Source organism: Convolutriloba macropyga, chromosome 2 (genome assembly GCF_964194025.1).
Source record: "Convolutriloba macropyga chromosome 2, txConMacr16.3, whole genome shotgun sequence".
In the NCBI taxonomy this organism is placed as follows: domain Eukaryota; kingdom Metazoa; phylum Xenacoelomorpha; order Acoela; family Convolutidae; genus Convolutriloba; species Convolutriloba macropyga.
In genome coordinates, this window is record NC_134469.1 from 22,879,541 (window position 1) to 22,886,802 (window position 7,262).

Sequence of the window (7,262 nt, forward strand, 5' to 3'; positions counted from 1 at the left end):
AATATATTTATAATTTATTACAAAATTGCAGCAATAGCTTTGCAGACCTGCATTACAAAATTTTCTGTCTAACTTATGAAAAACCTTTAAGGTACTGAATATATTTCGGGTACTCAAACGAAACTTGGATACGAGCGTACAACTTTGTCTGTAATAACTGGCACCAAAGCTGTACAATGGCCCCAACACACAGGGTGTTAGTAATCTCTTCGGTAAATCAAAATAAGAAAACAAACATGAATATAGCTGGCATTTGTTCAGAAAATGGCTGCGATAGTTTCATAGACATGTCGTCTCGAAAGAATAAGACGTAAATAATGTCAATTTCTAATAAAAATTTTTGAGATGTCTGTAAATTATTTAGACTTAAAAGACTTAGTACGGAAAAGCGGCTCACAAATAATCTTCAATCAGATTAAGACACCCTCAATTGTCTTCAATTTCTCAACTAAAGTTTCTCAACTCAAAAATCTGTTTCAGAGAGAGGAAAAGTCATTTTTAGAATGAGTTAAGTTAAGTTACTCATGACCAAAAAAAGTTTTCACGCCAATGAATACAAAACTTGCTGAGCAAATAGAGTAAATCGCAATTCATTCAAAAAATTCCATGAAACATAGCCGGCATATTGCCGGAATAGCTGCGAAAGAATAGACCTGCGTGCCATATAATAGAGATAGAAAAAGATACAGATCAAAATTGAAAAAAAAAATCGACGCCGCTCAAAAAACCAGGTAAAAAACATTCAGCGATAAATTAATAAAGCTTGTTAAAAATCATTCCGCAGAAACCTCTTATTAGGGACCTTCAGTGCACATATGAGTTCCTTTGACCTTAAACAAATTCAAATTAAACTTAAGTTTTAAAGTGCAAAAGTCATTTTATTGAGTGAGGTAAGTCACGTATGATCAAAATCTGCAAATAACCTAAAAACTTTTTGCTAAAGCGAATGAGAAATGACGTCACGCGCGCAAATGCCGTTAGTGAGAGGAGGAAGTCATTCAGAAAATGTGACTTTTTCAGCTTTGCTGTGTGAACAAATATGTGAACAAAAACGAAAAAAGAGCGCCAGACGACGAAACAAAAAAACATAGCAGTACAAGTCCTGACGTACAATTCAAAGAGTTTTCATTGGCTAAACAGAAAATCTAGACCTAGAATGAACTATGAGTGAATTCAGAAAACCATTCTAAAAAAATCAGATCAAAAAATAAGAAAAAAAAACAAAAAAAAAACAATGTCATAATGCTGAATGTGAACAAAAAAAACCACTAGCGAGAAATGAAAATTTAATTCAAACAAAAAACTAGGCCTAGAATGAGCTCTGAATGGATTGGGGAAACCATTTAGAAAAAATACAATCCAAAAAATCGAAAAAAGAGTAAAAATCAGAGTGAAATACCCGCATGTGAACAAAAAACCACTACCGAGAAACCGAATTTTTGTTCAAACACCATTTTCGCACTCTACTTTAAAATTAAAACGAAAAAAATTCACGCCGCAAAACCACTCGCTTTTTCGCTCCATTTCCTGTTTCGGCGTGACCAAAATCACTACTCCAATTTGACTTCAAAAATCATGAAAATGTGTGAACAGATCTTTAAAAAAAGACAGCGCCCCAATACAATTCAATTTCTTTGAATTGTAAAAAAACCAAGAGCACCGCAATATAGCTTCGCTCCGCTTACAGCTTCGTAGCTATAATGAAAGAAAAGCTGAACTGAATTGAGCAAATTCATACGCTTGCAACAGAAATCTTGACGAAAAAAAACCAAGAATGTCAAAATTACCATTGAAAGACTGAACGAAATTAAGATCCGACAATTAGCCATTTCAACAGCTTTCTGATAATAAACGAAGCATACACCACTACATGCACGAAAATAAACAAAACAATACAAAACCTAATAAGCATTTTTCCCATTTTCTTTTAGAAAAAAAGGGTTGTATTAAGTGGTCAAAGGGGTGTTCATATTAAATCCCATAGGGAATCTCAAATAAACGTTCGCACTATGGGACTTTAGACAGCAGCTTCGTGGAAAAACAAAGAAAGACAAAGCGAAAAGACATGACAATGGGCGAAATTGAACTTTGCTAATGTCTTTGGAGAGAAATGGAGTCAGAGCCAACAGAAAACGCAATCAAAAGATGATTTCTTTAAGATCTATCCAATTACCAATCATCAGATAGATTATGGAAATCTACAAAAACATCTAAGGTAAAATGTCAAAAAACAACACTGAATGCAGACATCAATCAGAAATTCACTGCAAACAATTTGATAAATTGTTTGCAGTGAATTTCAGTGATAAATTGTTTGCCAGTAAAACCATTAGCAAAAAAAACTGAAACGTTAATTAGACTCACTTTTGTTCAATAAGAAAGTCGACGAGAACTATGATTACTGCGGCTAAAAAATAAGAACACACCCGGCATATTGCGAAAAAATGGCCTCAATTAATTCTCGTAACCTAAAATTTAAAAAAAAAAACTAAAATCGATTGTGCTAAGAAAGACAATTTTAAGGTGCGAGCCAATTTGGTTGAATCTGGTAGTTTGACATAATCCTGTTCCTCAATAACAATACAGGGATTGGTAACAATTCCAATAAACATCATACCTGGTATCTAAGACTAATTAGAGCAAAGTTCAAACACGGGGTATCCGAAACTAGGCTTTACGGGTTAATCGCGCTTCTATTTTTCCTTTCATTTGAGCAACGGCGCTTTAAAATTAATGCAAAATGTCAAAACAATGGCAAAATGAGGTTAAGCGAAATAAATTTTAGCCTAGCGAAGTGAAAAAAATTAGGAGCGCTATAATAGACTGCTGAGTTTGCTGAGATGACGGTGGCTGTTAAAAAAAAACTGGACAAAACCCGAAAATCACTTATTCCATGAAAATAAATATTGTCAGTCTCAAAAACATTTAGTTGCTCTTTGAATGATTTAAACAGCTGCAACTATGCATTGTTAGAACACACATCACCTTTTATAAGCTTTCGTGCAGAAATTAAAGTAAAATTGCCTCCCATAAAAGAACTTCTCAAAATCTGAAATTTTATGACATCGTTTTTCACTACACTTAAAAAGCAGTTTTAAAAATTTACACCTAAAAACTACTTATAGCTCATTTTACTACTCCAGCTTGATTAAAATCCCAAATTTGATTTGACTTCTCATAGACAAAAGCTCGAAAAAAAAGTGAACAGATCACGAAAACCGTCCCAAAAAAATTCAAATTCAAGAGCAACAATAGCTTGGCTCAGATATCGCTATCGCAGCTATTAATGATTAAATAACTTGGTTGACTTTAATTTAGTTTCAATTAGTGTTCATTCTAAAAACATTCTCAGGAAGTCGCTGTTCGTTTACTTCTCGCTTAATCAAATGGTTGGAACAAAAATTGAGAAAGATGGTGCTCTAAAACAGTGCAGTTCCAGTTATATTCCAGAACTATAACTCATTCAGTTTCTAAACCAAAACTCATTAAGCAAAAAAACTAATATCAGCTAGCAATCGCTCCAATGAACTTTGATAACCTAATTCACTATTGACTTAATGACCGGGCTTTATCGGTTTATCCCCTTTCTTTTGATTTTGCTCTTTTGGTATTGAACGTACTGAACACATTGAGTAACTCAATGCGTGAAACAATTTAAAATCCATTTATTTGAAACAGTGAGTGAGGTAAGTCACGAGTCAAAAGTGACTTATGTAAAACGAAGAACCTGATCGAAAGATAAAGCGATTTAAAAAATGAACTCGCAATTTTTTTAAAAAAAAACATCGCAGGAGGCGTCTTAAAATACAATCCAAAGAATTGATTGAAAAACCTTAAAACCACTGTACTTGACAAGCAGGCCAATTGACCTATGCCATCCAAACATATCCTTTAACCCAGGCACAAGCTTTGAAAGGCGTTTCTTGGCCACTAAGGATAGGAAAACTGGAGAAATACAAATATTTTAAAAAAGTGAAAACAGCAAAATTTATTGGAAGTTGTTAGACCACTGTTATCAGATATTGAACAAAAAGATAGCGCCGCAATGCAATTCAATTTCTTCGAGTCGTAAAAAGGAGAACGCCTAAATAAGAGCCGTTCAGAGGCTGACGGCGGTTATTATTAAGCAAGGGTCAAAACTACAAAAACAGAAAATGCCTAACCACTCTTTCTCTCTCTTTCAGAAAAAGGCATGAATGTAAGCCACTCTTTTTCTCATTTTCCTAACTGCTTTTTATTTTCTGTTCGCCAGATTAAGCGAAAAATGTGATTTTCCTTGTAGCATTGATAGTTTTTCGTCTTAAAAAAACCAAGATCAACACAACTCCTCTTCAATTAGTAAAACATCACGATGAGACCAATAATAGCCTAGGTATCATTGCGCGGCACATGATAGTGTACAGAATTCGAGCGATTCAGAAATTTCGTATCCAGATATTACACATTCGGAGCACTGGGGATTACTGGTTTTCTAACAAAATTGCACGCCGACTTCATACCGAGTAGTTCTGCTGGTATATGATGTTTCTGCCCACAAAAAATATAATTGGTCACATACAAGGCCACCAGTACAAAAAGATTTGCAAACATAGCAGGCAGATTGCCAGAAAATAGCCGCGATAGACGCTTGTGGCATTTCATGGAATTGAAACAACTAAAGAAATAAGATAGACAGATCGACCACCAGTCCTTTAATAGACCAATGGAAATTTTGGGTTAGAATCGGACTGTCAATTTTACGACACATACGGTCAATAAGGAAAAAACTCTAACGCAGTTTTTTCAAAATTGATATTCGAAATCAAAAACTCAAGACTAATACTTAAGAATTTGGGCATTTAAGCTTGGCACTAATTAGATGCACACTATTGATCTTTAACTAGTAAATGTTTATAAAATTTAAAGTTCCATAAGGGAGTTCTTAAGTGATTTTTTGAGTGAGGTAAGTCACACAATTGACCTAAAAGCTGAAATGACGTCATGCATACAAATTTTAACTGCAAAGCTGCAGAAGTCACTGAAGTCATTGAAAAAGTCAATTCCAAGAAGTCAAGTGGTAATTTAATCATCGATGGACACGACGAATTAAAAAAACATAGCCATTAGAATACCGGAAACGACCCGAATCGTCGCGCAAAATAATCTCTACCCTAACTTGGACAAAATCAGAATATCAAAAAAAAACAGAAATAACAAATAGTAGACCAATATAACATAAAAAGCGTTAAAATTTTTTCAGTTCAGGGGTGTGGGTAGGTGCTGATGGGGGGGGGGGGTCGGTTGGTAGGTTGGGGCAGGTAGGTGGTGGTGGGGGGCGTAGGTAGGTGGGGTGGGGGTAGGTACGTTGCGTGGGGCGGGGTGGTAGGTAGGTACGTGGGGGGGGGGGGGGGTAGGTAGGTAAGAGGGGGGGGGGGGGAAGGTACGTAGGGGTTGGGGGGGGGGGGTACGTACGTTGGGTGGGGGTAAAGTACGTGGGGGTGTTTTTTGGGCGGGGGCGGGGTAGGTAGTTAAATGGGATCAAATTTTCTCAAATTGACCTCTTCACCTTGAATTACCGAGTGTACCCAATTGCTATACATTACACACCAAGCTATTGTTAAAGTCTACGAATTGTTAATATTCTATACAGAAGTCAACAATCAAAAACGGAGGCGAAAGCTCGAATAGAAAGAAGTCAAAATTCAAGTCATGAACAAACTCGCTAACATGAATACCGGAAACGACTCGAATCGTCGTGCAAAATAATCTCTACCCTAACTTGGACAAAATAAGAATATCCTAACTTGGACAAAATAAGAACATCGAAAAAAAAACACTAGAAAAAACAAAAATAGTAGACCAATATAACATGAAAAGCGTTAAAATTTTTTCAGTTCAGGGGTGTGGGTAGGTGCTGGGGGTGTGGGTTGGTGGGTGGGGGCAGGTAGGTGATGGTGGGGGTGTAGGTAGGTGGGGTGGGGGTAGGTACGTTGCCGGGGGGGGGGGGGGGGTAGGTAGGTACTTGGTTGGGGGGGCGGAGGGGTAGGTAGGTACTTGGGTGGGGGGGGGGCAGGTAGGTACGTTGGGGTTGGGTATGTACGTTGGGGTGGGGGGGTTTAGGTACGGGGGGGGGGGGGGGGGGTAGATAGGTTGGGGAGGTGGGTAGTGCTGGGGTAGTTGGGTGGGGGGGAGTAGGAGGGGGATAGCTAGGTGAAGGGAGGGGGCAGGGGTAGGTGGGGGGCAGGGATAGGTGGGGGAGACTTATATAGGAACAAAAAATCTCAAAATGACCTCTTCACCATGAACAATATGAGCAGTTCCTAATTACTATACATTAAAAACAAAAGCTACTGTTAAAGTCCAATTTTCGAAAACAGAAAGTCCACAATCAAAAACGGAGGTAAATGCTCGAACAGAAAGAAGTCAAAATTCAAGTCATGAACAAACTTGCTTTCTGCTAAAAAAACCTAGCCGGTAGAATACCAGAAACGACTCGAATCGTCGTGCAAAGTAATCCTTACCATAACTTGGACAAAATCAGAATATCGAAAAGAACACTAGAAATAACAAACATAGCTAAGAGATTGCCAGAAAATAGCCGCATTAGCTTAGTAGATCTGCAGTCTCCAAAAAAAGTAAAAAAAGACAGACCAAAAAATTCGCTTTTTATTGAAGGCTGATATGTTATATTTTGATTAAAAATCTTTATGAGTTTTAGCCAGCTCTATATGCTGCTCTCAAATAACCTTCATTTAGAGTGACACACACCCATTTGACCTTATCGCTTTGAATTAAAGTAAATGAAAGTCAATTTCAAAATGAGGAAGTAATTTTTGAGAGTGAGGTAAGTCAAGCGTGACCAAATATTTAATCACGTAAAAGAACAAAAAACTCGCTCCACTAAGAACAGAAAATGACGTCACATACGCATCACAATAAAAAACTGCATGAACGAATGATCAAAAGGCAGATTTGAAGTGGTTGTAACGTCATATGGTCGTAACAAAAATCGCGACGACGAAATAAAAAAAATACCAAGAGAAGGCCAATAATAGCCCCAGCTATCGCTATGCGGCTATTGAAAATATTAGACCAATATAACATGAAAAGCATTAAAATTTTTTCAGTTCAGGGGTGTGGGTAGGTGCTGGTGGGAGGGAGGAGTTGGAAGATTGGTGCAGGTAGGTGGTGGTGGGGGTGTGGTAGGTGGGGTGAGGGTAGGTACGTTACGGGGGGGGGAGGAGGAGGGGTTGGGTAGGGGTTTGGTGGTAGCTAGGTACGTG